The sequence below is a fragment of the Ornithorhynchus anatinus genome, chromosome 19 (assembly GCF_004115215.2).
Source record: "Ornithorhynchus anatinus isolate Pmale09 chromosome 19, mOrnAna1.pri.v4, whole genome shotgun sequence".
NCBI lineage: Eukaryota > Metazoa > Chordata > Mammalia > Monotremata > Ornithorhynchidae > Ornithorhynchus > Ornithorhynchus anatinus.
The window spans coordinates 30,566,483-30,587,504 of NC_041746.1; the positions used below are offsets into that span (position 1 = coordinate 30,566,483).

General features: G+C 41.2%; 1 long non-coding RNA gene across 1 annotated transcript in view; it reads right to left on the reverse strand.

Moving 5' to 3' along the window:
• Positions 1 to 20,753, reverse strand: part of LOC103171148 — a 319,534-nt gene extending 298,781 nt beyond the window's left edge. The window contains exon 1 of the long non-coding RNA XR_486616.3: positions 20,651 to 20,753. This is a non-coding gene — a long non-coding RNA (uncharacterized LOC103171148). The remainder of the gene's footprint in view (positions 1 to 20,650) is intronic.
• Between the last annotated feature and the right edge of the window lie 269 nt (positions 20,754 to 21,022).

Below are 21,022 nucleotides of genomic sequence, written 5' to 3' on the forward strand. Positions count from 1 at the left end.
TACTCTTTCCATTGGGCCATGCTACTTTATTTATAGAGTTTGGAGATGAATCCAAAAGGTCTTTAAATAAAATACTTCAAAGGATTTGATGGATAGAGGAAGATCTGAGACTTTAAAGAGAAAACAAACCTACCTTATTAACTATCAGTTAAAATTCACACTATCCTGAAAACAAAACTTCTTTGGAGGGTGAAAACACTGCCTCTGCCAGTATCACAGTACAGAAATCTGCGTGTCAGGCAAGGAGAGATTGGAAATGAAATCTGTCAGTCGAGCTCCCATAAAGAAGCTAACCCCCTCTGCATTTTACTCTGATTAATATTAATAGACCTTGCAGGCTAGCAGGAAGGGGAGAGTGGACCTCTTTTCGTATGACCCTTATTATATAACAAGTAGATACTATGACTTTTGTAATTAGCCCAAAAACCTCTGCACTTTTTACATTATATACAAAAACCTAATAAGAGAAAGGTTAAGGACTACATTTCATGAGCTGTCATGTCTCTCTTGGCACACACAAAAAAAATTTAAACCCAGGAAATGTTAAGCATATTTTCAGAATCCCAATATGAGAACTAATGAGTGCCCAGCATGGGCAGACATATTCAAAAAAAGAAAATGACATATGCAGTTTTTGAAACATACTGTGATGTCCAGGGAATGAACATAAGATATTCATATATAGATACAGTAACCTCATGGCTGTTTAAAACAACTGCACAGGAAAAAAGATGATTTTTTTCCTCCTCTAATCATTTAGAACTCTCCTGCGCCCTCCTCCCCACCGCCACAAAAGTGGGATTTCCAAACAGTCGTTTTTCCCACGATTGAGAGGTGACATTGGGGCAGTTCCTAAGGGCCACAGGGTCAAATTAGAAAGGAGAGGAGATTTGTCTAGATTCACTTCCTGGCCCCTGGCAATCCCTCAGAGTCAAATTTATACTCACTTCAAAACCAGGGAGCACCAGCTAGGTGAAATGCATCTGTAGTGAATCACACCATTAGAATAGTCCTAAACACATCACGGGGAGGGATTATGAAGAGGATGTTAGAGGGGATTTTCGCAGTGGCCCAGAACGCTAGGGACTCTGGCAGCACTGGATAGGAATACCAGGTTTCAGGATGACCTTGATGCATCCCCCAAGCAGGTAGGGTGGATGGGTCAGAAATGGAACTTACAGATAGGGAACAAGGAATCAGAATGGTGTAGTGGACACTGTGTAGTGGGCCTCAGTTGGAAAGTCATGGGTTGTAATCCCTGATCAATTTCTTTATGTGACTTTGGGCAAGTCACTTCACTTCTCTGACCCTCAGTTACCTCATCTGTAAAATGGAAGTTGAGGCTGTGAGCCCCACTTAGGTCATGGACTGTATCCAACCTGGTTTGTTTCCACCCCAGCTTTTAGTACAGTGCCTGGCACATTGTAAGCATTTGAGCAATACTATTATTATTATTGAGATGCATATTTCATTACATACATCATGCCACACATGGGGTGTGATGCAATTGTATCACAGACCTTGCAGAGGTCAGTTCAAACCTAGAGTGCTTTTCTGGATTTACACTTTATTGCTTCTTCCTATCAGTAATTTTTTTTAGTATCTCTCCTCACTGGAACCCTTATAGCCCTTGACATTCACCCCACTCTCAATCCCACAGCATCTAGCTCCCCTCTAGACTGTGAGTTTGTTGTGGGCGGGGAACTGTCACTCTTTATTGCTGTATTGTACTTTCCCAAGTCCTTATTACAGTGCTCTGCACACAGTAAGTGCTTAATATGATTGAATGAATGAATGAACTATGTACATATCCACAGTTCATTTATTTATATAAGTGCCTGTCTCCTGCTCTACTCTGTAAGCTCCTTTTGGGCAGAGAACATGTCTACCAGTTCAGTTGTATCATACTCTCCCAAACACTTAGTTGAGTATTCTGCACATAGTAAATCTCAATACATTCTACCGATTGTAAGCTCCTTGAGGGTAGGAATATCTACTGATTCTATTGCACACACTCTCCCAATGCTTAAAGGTCCTTCAGAGCAAGGGCTCTCTTTTGGAGCTGCAGAACCTGGGAGTGGGAAGGAGGCCTGAGAGCTAAAAACTAAAGTACCAGCAAATATGAGCTCCCTGTATCATATTTGAACTGGACAGTGGTCAGGCCAACTGGAAACTAGACACTCCAATATAAAACTAGAATACCAGAGAATTAGCTGAGACTTTCCCTGTCCATAATGAGCTTACAGTCTAGAGATCACACCGATAGGTAGGACGGGTGCCTGAAATTCTAAACCATGTAATCTGCCCAAAAGGTTTAGAGTTTGAGTAAGCCACCCTGCCATGGAGGAATGACAAATGTTACCTAAATGAGCCAAGCTTAATGGCTTGACATTCTCAGTACTAGAGAAATGGCTTTGGGGAAAGTAGATTCCAATCCACTTTCCAAAAAGCCATTTTTTAATAGTTCTAATTGGAATCTACTTGCAGCTAATCAACAGTACAGGTATAAAGTACTTCATTTGCAAATAAAATTTTCTCTACAAAGTGTTTGCCATTTATATTACCAGTGAAAACAGGCTCTTTATCCTTATAAGCTGCTATAAGGTTCTCTTGAAATTACTTTCTAAATTTGGATTATTTCTTGGCTTTGGCAGTCTGCAGTGAAAACTCCTTGATGATTTATGTGCTATAAAAGGATGTGCTATATCTATGCATGTAAAATATCACTTCATAATAATTACAATAATAATCATAACATGCCAAGCACTGAGCTAAGTGCTGGGGTAGAGACAATCAAATACAATCCTTGTCCCTGATGCAGCTCGCAATTTAAGGGAGGAGCGAAAACAGGTATTGAACCACCATTTTAAAGATGAGGCCCAGAGAAGTTAAGTGACTTGACCTAGGTCACACAGCAAGTAAATCTGGAATGAGAACCCAGGTTTCCAGACTCCCAGTCCTGTGCTATTTTCAGTAGGCCATATTGCTTCTCCTCCTCATCATCATCATGAAGTGCCAAACACAAAAGCATCAATATCAGGGAATATATTGCCTGGAAACCAAACTGTCCAGTATAAAACCTGACATAATATACTATTAAAAAAATGCACATCACAGTTGAACCCAGGACTCAGGGCAACTTGTACAGTTCATAGTTACCCAAACCCCAAGAACTCAATTTCATTGTCCAAATTCTCCCTCTGGCTTAGAACTCCCACCCCTTTCATATACAACTGACCATCACTCTCCCAACCTTCATAGTCTTATTAAAATCCTATCTCTTACAAGGTGCCTTCCCTGACAAAGGTCTCATTCCCTGTACTCCCTCTTCCTTCTGTGTCACTCTTACCCTTGGATTTGTTCCTTGTAAGCACTTGCAAGATACCCTACCCTTAGTCCCACACTGCTTATGTATCTGTAATTTATTTTAATATCTGTCTTGCCCTCTGGATTGTAAATTCTTCATAAGGTGGGAACGTATTTACGAACTTGTTTTGTACTCTCCTATGGACTTAGTTCAGTGCTGTGCACAGACTAACTGATCAATACATACCTTTTTTTAATGGTATTTGTTAAGCACTTACTATGCATCAAGCACTGCTCTGAGCCCTGAAATGGATTCAAATTAATCAGATTGATTGAACCACTGATTCTTCTTCCAACGATAAACATAATTAGATAATTTCCATATCTAATTCTAGCTGAAGTGATTGATTTTAAACAGGAAACATACAAGTGCAGCACCTCATTTGACAGCAAGCAGTAGCAAGTTCAAACTCTCTTCCTAATCCCACAGACAGATGCACAAAAAAGAAATTTCCAATAGTGGATCAATTCATTAGTTTCATTTTTTGACTTACCAAATGTTTTACACACATCTGCACCAAGACAGCCTTATCATGAACCTCTTCCCAAATATGATTTTTTTAATGGTATTTATTAAGCACTTACTATGTGTAAAACACTATTCTAAGCCCTAGGGTAGGTACAAGTTAATTTGGTTGGACGGAGTATGTGTCCTGCATGGGGCTCACAGTCTAAGTAGGTGGGAGAATAGAGGCACAGAGTCGTTAAACTACTTGCCCAAAGACACACATTAACAATTGACAGAGCTGGGATTAGAACCCAGGTCCTCTGACTCCCAGGCCAATGTTTCTTCCACTAGGCCATGCTGCTTCTGCTGATTTGCTTAATGCCAGAATGAAGATTATAAATCCATGTTTGAAAAAGTTGAGGACTTTGATTTAAAATACCACCTAAAATGACACCTACCCCAGTGAATGGCTCTGTTTCAGGAGCTTATAGTGTTACTAGAGTATTATATTCCCTGAAAATCCCGCTATTTTGAATATTTTAACTGGCCATGAAAGAATCATACACAAAAAGCCCATTTGTAGGGGAAAAATAGGCAACCTAGAAAAACTGCATATTGTTAAAACAATAAAAGTTTGAGGTAAACCCATCAAAGAAAGAATTTTACTAAGTGCTCAAGCACAAGGAAAAGGTCTATTTTTCGCCCCCTCCCAAGTCCTACTTTTATGTTCCTTTGATACAAGGTGGCACAAAGTCAAGAGAGAACTTAAAACAAGCTGCACATTAATATTTGAAAAAGGGCACCCAGTCTGTTTGATGTAACGCCCTTCATGCAAATCATGGCGTCCGGCAGAATTCCCAGTAGGAACAAGCCTGCTTTCTTCTTAGCGAGTTCTCTTTTACGCCGGATTATAATGAACTTTTCACACTCCCTTTGCAACCCCCCTGAGCAAGGCAGAAATACAGCTACTCCACGCTATCTTGCCGACTACTTTGGCACACTTTTTTTTTTTTGCTGTTTTATTAATTTTTGGTAACAGCAAAGGAAGAGAAACAATTTGAGTTGAGTGGGAAAACAACCTTTTCTGGGTCGACTCGGGGAAGGGGATTGGTGAGCCCTCCCCAGATCACCATTTGATTTTAGATAATCAATTGAAGTATTTGCTAATGAAAAATACCCATTTATGAACATTCATGAAGAGAGATGGAGAGAAGTGTTTGGAGGGAGGGAATAAGATGGTACAGAAGTCTGACAAAAATAAGATAGTAATAATAATGTTATTCAAGTTGACTATGCACCAAATGCTGTGCTAAATGCTGGGTTAGGTACTGGAGAAGTTTGGTGTCCTAGGCACATACATAGATATGAATAATCCACTGATACAATCCCTTATGCATTCTGATTCTACTCTGCAATTAGTCTTTTGCTCACCTCACCCTTTGGACAGTAAACTTCTTAAGGGCCAGAATTATATCGACTTACTTTACTGTACACTCTCAAACATTTAGTCCACAGTGCTCTGCACTAAGAACTCAAAAAACACTATTGGCTGAAGAAATGTGTAGCCTTCACGTATTATGGAATAACTGGGTATATAGGTCCAACATCTTTTTCCAGTTACAAGGACATACAAGGATATAACTTTGCAAACAACCCACTCATCATTCAATGAATGGCATTTGTTGAGAGTCTATTGTTTGCACAACACTGCATTCATTAAGGGTGTCGTGGGGGAGGGCGTTAATAATGACTGATAAGCAACACTTGATTCTCTATCCCTTGGGATTTTATACTGTAGGAGGGATTGCATTGTGTCGCCTTTGAGAATTAATACAGAGGTCTGTTTTTGTTTTTTTCCAGCCAATCAATAGGCGTATTCCTTCACTAGGGAGAGAAATGGAGGGTGCATATAATAATAATGTTGGTATTTGTTAAGCGCTTACTATGTGTAGAGCACTGTTCTAAGCGCTGGGGTAGATACAGGGTAATCAGGTTGTCCACGTGAGGCTCACAGTTAATCCCCATTTTACAGATGAGGTAACTGATGCACAGAGAAGTTAAGTGACTTGCCCACAGTCAAAGAGCTGACAAGTGGCAGAGCGGAGATTCGAACCCGTGACCTCTGACTCCCAAGCCCAGGCTCTTTCCGCTGAGCCATGCTGCTTCTCTATGCGTGTGTGTGTGTGAGAGAGAGAGAGAGAGAGAGAGAGAGAGAGAGAGAGATATGGGGGGTGGAGGGTGCGGTGGCATCTTTTATCCTTTACATTTGAAAAGAGCCCTTAGGTAGTTCTTTAGTCCTGAAATTTTTCACTCTGCATGACTACATGTCCTCTCAGATTTGGAACACCTTACCCAGCTTTCTTAAACCAAAAAACAAAAAAGTCTTTCTTTAGCATGCTGCAAACTAAAATATAGAAATTACCTAATACTGTGAACACATTTCTACAAGGTGACCATCATTTGCAGGGTACATATATAATGACTTCTCTTCCCTTCTGAAAACACTGAGGGAAAGTATTTTGACTGCCCCTGTCCCCTACCAGACAATTGGTGGATTTCCTCTATCCCCTGCATCTAGCAGATGTTGGTTCCTGCTGCTCCAGAGAAAGGCTAATACATTCTGCTAGTTATTGCTATTCCTAAGACATAAAGCCCTGCTTGACTTAAACAGATGATAGCTTGTGCCTATGAGCTTCTAATTATCTTTCTAATGATCTCACCTTGCATAGATACCTCTTAGTAACAGTTAAGAAATGACACCGCCTTTTCAGAAACAAATATAGAGATACAGAAGAAACACTTCTTACATTAGTATCAGAGAGCATTAAATCTGTTTTTCTTGAAAAAAAATGTAAAAATGTTTGAGCTTGCAAGTGCCATGGGTATAGCTGTTTAGCATAAGGAAAATGTGGGAAGAAAAGGACCTTATGTACCTTGTACTAATGAAGAACTCGTTAGGGGTGAATCAAACCTAATGTGTGTTTTTTTTTTCTGTGAGCTTGCTGAATAGCAAATAGAAACTACTCATACTTGTTGCATAAAGATTATGAACTAGATGTTCAAAAATCTGGTGTTATGGGGAAAATTTGGCAAAGTGTATGATGTATCTGCATCAACAAAGAAGATGCCCTCATGGAGAATTTCCCAGTGATCTGAGAATCAAGAGTAGACAGGCAGTGGTGCCAATGTCTCCTGCTTACAGTGATGAACTCACCATTTCCACTTGTCCTCTGATAAACGGTCATCTCAAACCACATGCTCCATTTTGATTGGAGGATAAAGAATAATAATAATAATGTTGGTATTTGTTAAGCGCTTACTATGTGCAGAGCACTGTTCTAAGTGCTGGGGTAGACACAGGGGAATCAGGTTGTCCCACGTGGGGCTCACAGTCTTAATCCCCATTTTACAGATGAGGTAACTGAGGCACGAGAAGTTAAGTGACTTGCCCACAGTCACACAGCTGACAAGTGGCAGAGCTGGGATTCGAACCCATGAGGGATAGCAGTAATAACAATGATGGTACTTCTTAAGCACTTACTATGTGCCAGGCACTGTACTAAGCTCTGGGGTGGATACAAGCAAATCAAGTTGGATGCTGTCCCTGTCCCAGCCTCAACTCCCATTTTACAGATAACAGGCACATAGAAGTGAAGTGACTTGCCCAAGGCTATACAGCAGACAAGTGATGGAGCCAGGATTAGAACCCATGGCCTTCAGACTTGCAGACTGGCCCTATGTCCACAAGGCCATTCTGCATCTCCTCACCCTGAAGTATGTCTATGGGGTTCTGAAGTGGGAGTTGATGTCAGGGGTCTTGAACAGAAGTTTCACCCAGTGAACTCTTAGGTAGGGAAACAGTTTGGCCAGGATGAAAGGCTATGGCCTGGGAGTCCAGAAACTAACATTCTGATTTCAACTCTGCCACTTGCCTGCTGTGTGACCTTGGACAAGTCACCTAACTCCTCCATGTCTCCATTTCCTCTTCTGTAAAAGGGGCTTAAATACCTGTTCTCCCTCCTACTTGGACTGTGGGCATTGTATGGGACAGGGACTGTCCCTGATCTGTTTATTGCTTTCCTATACAGTGCTTAGTACAGCACTTGGCACATGGTAGGGACTTATCAAATATCACAATTATTATCATTATTAGAAGGCATGGCATAAGCTTAAATTGGGCAGCTAACCCCAAATATTCTTTACCAAGTATGGACCAAGTTTAGTGTGAATCCTACCAGGTGGAGCTGAGGTAAGAAACCCATCAGGAGTCTCCAAAAGCTACCCTTTTCACCCTCTATTGGAAGGGTCTATGCTGAAACTGTAGTGCTGTAGGCTGGGTCCTATCAATCATTCAAGATTATCCTTGAACACAGAGCACTGTACTAAGCATTTGGAAGAGTACAATAGAGTTTAATAGACATGATAAGTTAGACAATTTATCTAATTAAAGATAATTAGAGCCCTCAAGAAGCTCACTAACTAGTGGGGAACCTGCATGTTACTAGTAGACAGGTATGGGCTTTGGAGTCAGAGGATTTGGATTCTAATTTCACTGACACCATTGATTATTGTGTCATTTTGGTAAACCACTTAACTTCTCTGTACCTTGGCTTCCTCATCTGTAAAACAGAGGTGAAATACCCTTTTTTCCCCTCCCCCTAAGACTGTGACCTTCATGTAAGACAGGGACCTTGAGACTTCTCTTAATAATAATGTTGGTATTTGTTAAGCACTTACTATGTGCAGAGCACTGTTTTAAGCGCTGGGGGAGATACAGGGGAATCAGGTTGTCCCACATGAGGCTCACAGTTAATCCCCATTTTACAGATGAGGTAACTGAGGCACAGAGAAGTGAAGTGACTTGCCCACAGTCACACAGCTGACAAGTGGCAGGGTCGGGAGTCGAACTCATGAACTCTGACTCCGAAGCCCAGGCTCTTTCCACTGAGCCAGGCTGCTTCCCAGCTTCTTGTAACTACACTAGTGTTTAATACTACAAAATATTATAATACGTTCATAAATGATACCCAAGTCCTGAAGTGGCAATTGGGGGATGTAATTTGGAAAGGTTTGACTTGGGTTGATGAGAATGGGGGTACTTGGAATCACATCATGTTCACACCAGAAGGATTTTTCCTCATAAAAAATAATTCATCACTGAACTTCATTCAGTTCCATCTCCAGTATATGAGCAAAATAAAGACATGTCCTACCATTGGCTCAGAAAAGCTGGATGTAACTTATTTACTAGAAGTCTTCACCTTGCAGTTTATTGTTTTAAATTTGAATTAGGACTTTTCTCCTTCCTTAATAATGTTGTCCTTCATAACTAGGAGAGCATTTCCATAGCATTTGGCAGATCTAGCCAAGAATTTTTCCTCCAAAGGCCAGTTTGACCCTGCAAGATGGATAAATGCCAGGTGTCAGGATTGTTTTGCTCTACATCTAATCATTTTCCTAGAGTAGAGGCAAAGGAAATTCAGGAGGATGAGTTTCCAGGAGACCTGGGCTCTCCTTCTGAATCTAGGCAACTTTCCAATCATCAGGTAGTTATTGCTTTTAAGATCTATCCTCATCAGTATCTGCTATTTCACACTATATTTCCTCCGGGCATCATTGTACAGTGCTCATCTGGTTCCAGTGATTTACTACTGTTGAATTTTTGAAGTTGAATTCCCTCATAGAGGCTTCACTCTCTGTTAAGCCCATACTGAATTTCCATGAAAAGTGCATTTGGAATAGGAATTTTCCTATCATCTATGGTTAAGGCTGATGTAAAATATTTATTTTACTCCTATGCTGGTTCTCACTCCTCTTCAATTTTGCTCTACAAAATTTAGACATTCTGAGGAAATATTATCCGTATAGCCACATTCTTCTGTGTTTAATAGGGTATTGTTTTTTCTGCAATGGGACCTTATTTTTTTTTTTTTAAAGCAGACACTACTATTCTTCACCCAACTCATAAAGGGCCAAAACACACTCACATGTCCAGAAAAAATACACCAATTTCTATTAATATTGTGTTTTTTTTGAAAAAAAGAGTTAGGTTAAAAAGTTATTTATTGCTGTGCTGTGCATCTTTACCAGGATATGATTCAAAATTATTTTTATCTTGGTGGGCGGGGGGAAGGCATGGCGTGAGGGGGACAGACCACAAAATTCTCTCATTGTATTGTAAACTTCTTGAGGGCAGGAATTATGTTTTTGATTTCTATTATGCTCTCCCAAATTCTTATAACAGTGATCTGCACAGAGTAACTGCTGAGTAAATACCTATGATTGATGACAAAGTAGTCATTCTAGTTTTTTCTGGGTTGGTGGATCTTTCTGAGTGTGTGTAATTGTGGCTGGGAAAACTTGGGTATCATTCCAAGGATGTTTGTTGGTGTGTATAAGTCTAAATACTTTACTTGAACCTGTGTTTGTTTATACAGGTCTCCCTGTGGGTAATTGGAGTAGTAGTGATGATGTTTGTGGTTAGTCACTGACTGCCTACTGTGATTGAATCACTATACTAAGCACTAGAGAGAGTACAGTATAATAGAGTTGGTAGATATTCCCTCCCTAGATGGAATTTACAGCCTCCATGCACAGGCTTATGAGGATCTTATGTGTGTAGACGAGAGGGATAATGTCCTACATTGTGTTTCCGTGATTTTCTGACTAGTATGAATTAATGTTTGTGTGTGCTAGAGCACGTATTTGAATGCATCTCCTTATGGATATTCATGTCTATATGCATAAGCAGGGCTTGTGCATGCCCCTGGGTTTATTTATTGAGAGCTTACTGCATGCAGAGCACTGTACTCAACACTTGGGAGAGTACAATATAATGATAAATCAGAGTTGGTAGATACATTCTCTGCCCACGATGAGCATAGAGTCTAGAGGGGCATGTATACGTTGTGCTTCCATGAGTGCTGAACTTGGTTTTATCAGCCATGTCCACTTATCTCTCCTACTTCTACCACATTAACAATCAGAGCTGGCAATGTGGTGCCATTTGTATTTGTCCCAGAGTGCCCCCGGAGAGTGAGCATAAAAGTGTGGCCCAAGCTCAACTTACTGAGCAGCAAGTAATTAAACATGCACATAGGATCCAAATTGACTTGGGCACTGGCCCTCCCTGCCCCATATCCATCAGCAATGGACCTCATCCTACCAGGGAGACCTCAGGCATAGCAATTCTGTACTCTTGGGTAATCACTGGGACATCTGCATATTTAGCATGCAGGGAGTGTGGCTCTTGACCTGGCCCATGTGAGATCTATCGGCTCCGTGAATATGGCATCAAGGCAAGACAGCACTGAGGACCTGTCCAGCAGGGAAGACCAGGTTAAAAGTAGGTTGGAACAAGATTTCATCCCACCAGGATCAAGAAAAATAATACGACCCCTCTAGGTCAACCAATCTGCATGTAACGTCAAAAGCTGGGCATCAAAGTAAAAGGTTTTTGTGGGGCAAGAGAACAATGACCAGGTCAGATCATTAAAATGGAAAGGTAGCTGTGTCTATGGGCAGTTTCCCAAGAGTGAAGGCCCAAATGTCCAAGAGAATACAGATGGCTTGGGAAAAAGAGTGTATCAGCTTCATCTACTGCAGATTTTTGTTTGTTTTGTTTTCAAATAGTATTTAAGTGCTTACTTTGTGCCAGGTACTGTACTAAGCGCTGGAATAGATACAAGCTAATGAGGTTGGACCCAGCCCATGTCTCACATGGGTTCATGGTCTTTTACAGATGAGGTAAAGGAGGCACCAAGAGGTCACTTGCCCAAGATCACACAACAGACAAGTGGTGGAGTGGAAATTAGAAGCTATTTTAGGTTCACACTCTGCTGTTGGCAGGTCAACCAATCCCTGTCCCGATTTTGGTCTCAATTCCTCTTCTTCATTACTTGTGACCAGTGATATTAATTCCTGTATTTATTCAAACCTTACTCTATGCCAAGAACTGTGCTAATAACAGAGAAGGTCCAAGGCAATCAGATCATATACAGTCCCACCTGGAGCCCGCCACCTGAGGAAGAGAGGCAGGTATCATATCCTTATTTTACAGATGGGAGAACTGAGGCCCAGAGAGGCAAAGAGTTTTTTTTCCAAAGTCACAAAGGAGGCTGGTAATGTAGAACTTCAGTCAGGTCTGCTACAGGGGTGAGTATTTGCATAAGAGGCATCTGATTGTCCAACAAATCTAGTCTCAGCATCCCATCAATTCTATCCATCTTAATGTGAAAGGGTCCAACTATGAGCCAACATGGCACGACCTCCCTGTCAGCCATATGATGTAATAATAGTAATGAGGTAACTGAGGCTCAGAGAAGTGCCCAAGGTCACACAGCCAACACACGAGAAGCAGTATGGTTTAGTGGAAAGAGCACGGCTTGGGAGTCAGAGGTCGTGGGTTCTAATCTCAGCTCTGCTACTTATCAGCTGTATGACCTTGGGCAAGTAACTTAACTTCTCTGTGCCTCAGTTACCTCATCTGTAAAATGGGGATTAAGACTGAGCAACATGTGGGACAACCTGATTACTTTCTATCTACTCCAGCGTTTAGAACAGTGCTGGGCACATAGTAAGCACTTAACAAATACCATCATTATTATTACATGGAAGAATGGGGATTAGAATCCAGGTCCTTCTGACACCCAGGTCCATGCTCTATTATGCCACTCTGCTTCTCCATTCACCAATGCAGATGGACAGCGATGGAGGTAGCAGCAACAGCTCTTCCGTGGACGACTGGGAAAACCCAGCCTGGCTTCTTCCCCTCCCTCAGTTGCTAAACCTGGCAGTGGCAGTGGTAACAGTGGCCACTTTCAACCAGGAAGAAGGGAAGTCCCCCTGCCCTGCCAGGGGTCCACCAACAAACACTTTGGTTTCAGGGGAAAGGGAGTATGACTGAGTCCCCCTCCCCATGTGCAGTCTTGGTGAAAGACCCAACTTCCTCTTCCCTGGCATCCCTCCCCACTCGGAAGATCAGGTGCCCAAGTAATTAGAACCATGAGACAGATCCATTAGTGGGCAGGGAACGTGTCTCCTAACTCGGTTATATTGTACTCTCCCAGACTCTGAGTACTCGGCACTCAGAAAGCATGCAGTAAATATCATCCATTGATTGATTAGTGGTCATTAAAAAAAATGGCCATTGGGTGGAAGGTTTTGAAGGATTTTACTTGAAAAGCCTTTATGTACAGCAATAGGAATAGCTGCATTTCCAAACCCTTTTGCATCCCATACTCTTCCTCTGTGTTTTTTCCATCAGGCCGTACTGTCTCAAGTTACCCAACTCAGCTCCATTTCTACCTTTAATTGCCTCATACCCTTTAAAATGACAAGTAGTCCAGGGGGGTGGAGATTGAGGGAGAAAGCCCTACTGAAAGTTCACCTCTTCCAGGAGGCCTTCCCAGACTAAGCCCCCCTTTTCCTCTGCTCTCTCCCCTGCCCATTGCACCAACCCACTCCCTTCGCTCTACCCCCTTGCCCCACAGCACTTATGTATATATGTACACATTTATAATTATATTTACTTTTCTTAATGGTGTATATATCTATAATTCTGTTTATTTATGATGATGCTACTGATGCCTCTTTACTTGTTTTGATGTCTGTCTCCCCGTTCTGGACTGTGAGCCCACTGTGGGGATGGATTGTCTATCTGCTGCTGAATTGTACTTCCCAAGCACTTAGTACAGTGCTCTATACACACTAAATGGTGGCAGAACCAGGATTAGAACCCATGACCTATAATGATGGCATTTATTAAGCTCTTACTCAGTGCCAAGCACTGTTCTAAGAACTGGGGCAGGTACAAGGTAATCAGTGCTCTGTACAGTGCTCTGTATACACTAAGCACTCAGTAAATATGATTGAATGAAACATCTCCCTTTTGGTGCTCCCCATTCCAAGTTCTTCCAGGATTTCAAGGTGCTAAGACTTCTCTTTATTTCTCTGTTCAGTCATTCTGAAGCTCCTCAAGCCCTTTATCAACAGTGTTGAATTCAGTACCAGATCAAGGCTCTGATCCAGGCTGGTGTCAAGAATTATTATTCCTATTTTTAACAGCTGAGGAAGTGAAAGAATAGAGAAGATAATTGAGAGCGGTGCCTTGGCAATGAAGCATGTCGTCAATTAATATTCATTTAGTGTCTCTGAATGAAGGTCTCTCTCCTAGAAGGCATGGGGATTTAGAATGTAGGTTAGGCCAGCTCTCCTTCTTCAAGGAATTCATAATCTAAGCATTTTTTGGCTTACTTTCGAGTGCTGGATCTACTATATTAGTGATTAAAAGGTTGATTTTCCATTTGGGACAGGTTTGAATCTTGTGACTATTTGGCTGCACATGCCTCAATTATTTTTCATGACTTCTCTTCCTCATATGGGGATAGTTCTAATTATATTGCATCTACCCCAGTGCTTAACACAGTGCTCAGCACATAATGAACCCTTAATGAAAAGCATAATCAACTTGCGCTTACTGCCATTTAGAATTTCTTTAACAGCTCTCAGTTCTGTCTTTTCAATAAATCTACTAATCATATTTTTTATGGTATTTATTAAGTGCTTGCTGTGTGCCAGGCACCACAATAAATGCTGGGTTGCATACAACCTAACCGGGTTGGACACAGTCCCTGTTCTACATGGGGCTCACAGTCTAGATACCCATTTTACAGATGAAGTAACTGAGGCACAGAGAAGTAACTTGCCCAAGGTCACACAGCAGACAAGTGGCAGAACTGGAATTAGAACCCATGACTGCCAGGGCTGTGCTCTATCTACTATGCCATGCTGCTTCTCCCTTTTTGAAAGTTTTCTGGGTGCAGAATACTTTACTAAGAGTTTAGGAGACCAATCCATAAATCACATTTATTTAGTGCTTACTGCATACAGAGAACAGTAATAAGCACTTGAGAGAGTATAAGTGACACATACCCTGCCCATATAAAGCTTGCAGTCTAGAGGGGGAGACAGAGCTTAATATAAAAAGAAAGAATAATGGATATGTACATAAGTGCTGTGGGACTGTAAGGGAGGATGAATGAAGGGAGCAAGTCAGGGTGATGCAGAAGGTAGAGGAAGAAAGGGAAATGAGGGCTTAGGCAGGGATGGCCTCTTGTAGATGTGCCTTCAATAAGGCTTTGAAGGTAGAGAGTAAATTCCTGACAGTTATGAAGAGGGAGGGTGTTCCAGGCCAGAGGCAGGAGTACAATATAATAGAGTTGGTAAACATATTCCCTTTCCTTCCTACCTCCTACCTGATCTATTCCCAGGAGATACTGCCCCTAGTATCTTCTTTGCTCCCATTCTTGGAACTATTTCCTGAATCCTTTCCCCAGCTCCACCCTACTCTAGTATTGAGGAACTGCAGTGGAGCCCAGAGACTCTCCACCTCTTGGGACACTTCCCATTGGAGAGAAGAAAAGAACAAGCAAAGAGAAAACACATTTTGAGTTTTGGGGACTTAAGTGCTTTCTATATACCAGGCACTTTTCTAAGCACTGGAGTAGATACAAGATATTCAGCTTGGACACAGTCCCTGACCCACATGGGACTCACAATCTTAATCCCCATTTTATAGATGAAGTAACTAAGGCACAGAGAATAAAGTGACTTGCCCAAGGTCACACAGCAGACAGTGTGGAGCCAGAATTAGGACCCAGGTCCTCTTGACTTCCAAGAACGTGTTTTATCCACTAGGCAACACTTAGTTAAAATAGCAAAACTGGGACCAAAGTGAACTCCAAAAGAATAAGATTGCAAGAGTCGGTGATTTTCCACACATGTCCTTTCTAGGATGGCCATGTATCTGGCTTTATACTGGACCATCTGTTGTGTTTATTTTTTCTCTTTATTAAGTGCTTACTATGTGCCAGACACTCTACTAAGCACTGGGGCATATACAAGCTAATCAGGTTGGACAAAGTCCCTGTCCCAAATGGGGCTCACAGGCTTAGTCTTCATTTTACAGATTAGGGAACTGAGGAAGAGAAGTGAAGTGACTTGTCCAAGGTCACACAGCAGACAAGTGGTGGTGCTAGGATTAGAATCCAGGTCCTTCCAACTCCCAGGTCCGGGCTCTATCCATTAGACCATGCCGCTTCTTAGTTTCCAGCTGTTCTGTCTCCTGTACTAGTACAGGTATGGCACTGGGCACCTTTATGTCTGGTATTTATATTTCAAGCATTCAAGTTACCTCAGTCACAGCTCCTTCCATCTCATTCTATGGCCCGAAACACCAGTATCCAAAGGGACACAGGAAGGGATACCAAGTGCTGAAGGATACTGGGTGGTTTTGGGGTACCACCAATCAGTAAATCATATTTATAGAGCACTTACTATGTGTAGAGCACTGTTCTAAGTGATTGGGAACAATTAGAAGACATGTACCCTACTCATAATGTGCTTACAGTCTAGGTGGGAAGACAGATGTTAATATGAATAAATAATTGATAATAAAGATATGTACATAAGTGATGTGGCATTGGGGCAAATATCAAATGTAACCAGGGATACACTCTAGGTGTCAGATAATTTGGTTTACTTCTGCAAAATGGTCTGGATTTCATTCCAGAAACTTGAGGCAGGACCCTGTAAAAGGTGTAGCTTACTGGATAAGCCTTGGAGTCAGAAGGACCTGGGTTCTAATCCCAGCTCCAACACTTGTCTGCTGTGTGAACTTGGGCAATGCACTTGACTTCTCTGTGCATCAGTTACCTCATCTGTAAAATGAGGATTAATTCTGTGAGCCCCATGTGGGACACCAGGTTTCCAACCTGATTAGCTTGTGTTTACCTGAGCACTTAGTACAGTGCTTGGCACATAGTAAGTGCTTAACAAATACCATAAAAAAAATGGAACATCACATTTTGGGGTAACATTAATGACCACCCTGGCCCTTGCCCCCCATGGACCTCTAGGCCACAGAGAAGGAGGAGACTGTTATCCATGTCCACAGATTGTGTTTTGCCTTAGTTGCCCATTGATCAGAAAGCTGAGATCATCTCATGAGAGCACAACCACAGGGCGTATGCATTGTGAAGTACTCCTAAATATGTATTTCTATCCGCTGCAATAAACCTTAGCTGGGTATTACACAGGAAGACGATTTTGCCTCGTCTAAAAACAATTCATGCCTGAAGAAGGATTTTCAAATTATAACCCATGATTTTTTTCCCCAATTCCTTGCTTCAAGCAAAAGCATATGTTTTTGCTTCATTGCGCATTTTCTTCAAAGTTCTGCTGGCCAAAAGCAGGACAGGTAATCTATATGTCTCAGTGGGGTGTGCTTCAGTGTGAGTTTCCTGTGCGATTTTGGAGAAGGAGACAGATGAGATAACTGAGAGCGATCCCAGGAGCAAGCACTTCGAAGGCAATAGTACCATTTAAAGAGCATAAAATTATACTAAAAATTAAAAATGCACCAAGTGCATAAAAAGCAGTGTGTGTGTTTAGAGCCCAAAACATCCAACTTAATCTATCTTTTCTGGAAAATTAGATTATTTATTGCAGTCATGACACCATCATTTTAGTGGTGGAATTTAGCTGGTAGGCGAATGTCAACAGAGAATTGCTAATTTAAATACCTGTTCTTCCTCCCATTTAGACTGTGAGCCCAATGTAGGTCAGGTCCAAAATGATTATCTTAACTACCATAGCGCTCAGTACACTTTTTGGCACATAGTAAGCACTTAACATTTTAAAAAATTATCTACCTTACCTAGGAAGTGCTGCATTCTGAAAAGATTTTCAGCTAAAACAGCTGATGAACAGGAAAGAGAACATTCAATTCAATACCACTGTGCTCAGGGAAAAAATGTGTTTAAAAGATGAAGGAACTGAGAGATTCCAGTTTCCCCAGCATTTCCAAAAGTTAGTTTAAAAGTGATGTTGTCCCATTTAGAAGTTTATTACTATTCTATTTTTCTACCTCTCTGTCCCAGTGATGCCCACCAACCCTTTTTAGGAACATATCCATCCAATAATCAGATTACTGAATAAACTCTGCAATTCTCACATGGTTAATTGATGTTAATGGAGTTGCTAGTTAACCAAACACAGCATATCACTTATCTAAGTGAAGAATTAACAATTAGGTGACCCTTCTTTGAGAGGTTCAGTTAGGACTCTTACACTGGAAGAAGTGGATGGGATGGGTATTTCAATTTCAGTCAGAGCACATGTTATCTCAACCTGCTCTTCCAGCCCTGACACCCAGAAAGAATGCCTCTCTCTCCAACCGAGTGAAGGAATCCCTGCCGGGTATTTTCATGCTCCAATGCAAACCCACAGCATCCCTGATTCAAAGTTCAATGTTGCAGCTCCCACATCATTCACTGACAATGTGAGGAAAGGGCCCAGTTGGCTCAAGGGTCACTGGAAGTTGTCATCCTGATGATTTTTGTTGTTGTTTTCTGGGTAGTACTGCTCAAACAAACTTTTAGAGGACTGGACAGTCAGGAACTTTAAGGGGTGTTTCTGGAATCTAGTCCAAAAGAAAGCAACTTCTGCCTAAACATTTACACTTATTCCTGAGTCCTCATGCCCTGACAAGAGGTTGTCATTCATTCATTCAATAGTATTTATTGAGTGCTTACTAGGTGCAGAGCACTGTACTAAGCACTTGGAATGTACAAATCAGTAACAGAGAGACAGTCCCTGCCCCTTGATGGGTTTACAGTCTAATCGGGGGAGAACTTTTCATTCCTGGGAGGTATTGGGAGCTACTCTTCATTTAAAAATTATTGAATTATTTACTGAGGAAAGGGACCAACAGGTGATTATTAACAATTGTGAATGGAGGTATTTAAGCCTAGAAGAGAGACTGATGGAATGATAATTATCCAAAGGATACAGTTTTCTATAACATCCCAAGAGTCCAGAAGACCTGTTTCCTCAATATCAACCATGCTTCAGTTGACAAGCTAACCACACCACTCCTATTTTAGTAAGCTACGTGTGGCATCAGCTCTTCCTTCCACCAGATCTACAGCATGTGATCATCTGAATTCCCAAGTTTATAGCTCGCAGAGGAAGTACTACAGAAGCTACAAGTGCCATCAAAGTATTTCGAACTTATACAGGATATCCCAATTCTCTCAGATTGATTATGCACAGAGTTCTCCTAAAATGTGGTAGTTGCATTTTTAAAGAATATCATGTTATAAGAAAGTTGTATTATATTAACCATCAATTCATTGGAAATTGAAGGGTTAAGGCTCATACTTGCCACCATGACTGGCATTTTTCAATTCACCTATGTTATTGTTAGGTCCACACCAAGCAGAATGCATTCATTCATTCAGTCATATTTATTGAGCACTTACTGTGTGCAAAGCACTGGAATAAGCAGTTGCAAAGTACAATTCAGCAACAGAAACAATCCCTGCCCATAACAGACAATGACACCCTCGCCACTCACTGCTGTTTTTCTATATTAAATTCTGTAGAGTTTCAAAAACACTAAGCAATACAGAGCCCCATAAGGCTGAGTCAGAAGCTGGGAAGTTCAGCAGTTTCACACATGCTTGCACTCGTTTCTACAAATACTGACTTGTATCAACAGGTGGGTCATGTTCTACTAGAACACACTTATTTTATGAGAAGAACATTTTAAATTCATCCTTTGTGTTCTATTTTATTTTTGTGTGAGAAGGAGCATGGCTCAGTGGAAAGAGCCCGGGCTTGGGAGTCAGAGATCATGGGTTCTAGTCCCAACTGTACTGCTTCTCAGCTGTGTGATCTTGGGCAAGTCACTTAACTTCTCTGTACCTCAGTTCCCTCATCTGAAAATGGAGATGAAGACTGTGAGCCCTACATGGGACAACCTGATTACATTGTATCTATCCTAGCGGTTAGAACAGTGCTTAGCACATAGTAAGCGCTTAAACATTATTATTAGTCAAATTATGTACTGCAAATTCATGTAGGTGTACAAACGAGTTAAGCATAAAAGTGAATTTGTTCAACCTTGCAAGTAAAAAGTGAATATAATAGTAGTAGTAGTATAATTAGACTGTGAGCCCATCATTGGGCAGGGATTGTCTTTATCTGTTGCTGAATTGTAAATTCCAAGCGCTTAGTGCAGTGCTCTGCATCAAGTAAGCACTCAATAAATACTACTGAATGATAATTGTTAACAGCTTTACTTCTTGTCAAGCACCGTTGTAAGCTCAGGGGTGGAAACAAATTGATTAGCTCAGACACAGTTCCTGTTCCACAGCCTGAAGGAGAACAGATATTGAATCCCCATTGTACAGGTAAGGAAACTGAGGTCCAGAGAACCTAAATGTCACCCTAGATCACACAGCAGGCAATGGAGTGCTGAGCTCAGAACCCATGTTTTTTGATTCCCAAGCCAGTACCCTTTCCAGTAGGCCATGTTGCTTCCCTGTTTGGAAATGATCAAATTCCTCAGAAGTTTGATATGGACAACAAACATGACCTCCAACTCTACTGTACTCTCCCAACTGCTTAATACTGTGCTCTGCACACAATATTTGCTCAATAAATGCCATTGATTGACTGATTGATTCTTATTAGCCCCAGTTCTACCCACATTTAGTCAGTCACACAATAAAATTGCTCTTATTAGGAGAAACATCAGTGACTTGCTGAATCAATATATCAATGGTATTTATTGAGCATCTACTGTGTGAAGAACAAATACCATAATTCTTCTTGTTATGATCATTATTGAAATTTGAGCCACCAGGATTGAGAGAGGATGAACCAGAGAAAAATTCATGCAGGTAAATCAAATCCAAAAATTCACAATACACCCTCAGTACATTCACTAGTTAGATACTTATATATAGAAATCTTTTTAGATGTACTTACAAGTCATCACAGGCCTCCTGGTAAAACTCCCACAGTATGATTCAACAGACAGGATCAGTGAAGTAGAGTGCCCTTCCTGTATTTAAGGCCTCTGCCCAGCTGGCTAATCAGACCCAATTACCAGAGGACTCTGGGAAATGCAGTTTCAACAAGAATCAGCTTACTAGGGGATGGAATGGTTACTCCAATAGGTTGTAAAGACTCCTTCTCGGAAAGTGTTGAAGGACATATGAGGGGCCTATTTATCAGGCTCAGAATTGCCTTTCATATAATAGGAGGGGAGATATACTTTTTCCAGTACAATATAAAAAAGTACAGATCAATTTATTCTACAAGAAGCTGTTTGAGGATAATTTAGAGGAAGGAACTGAT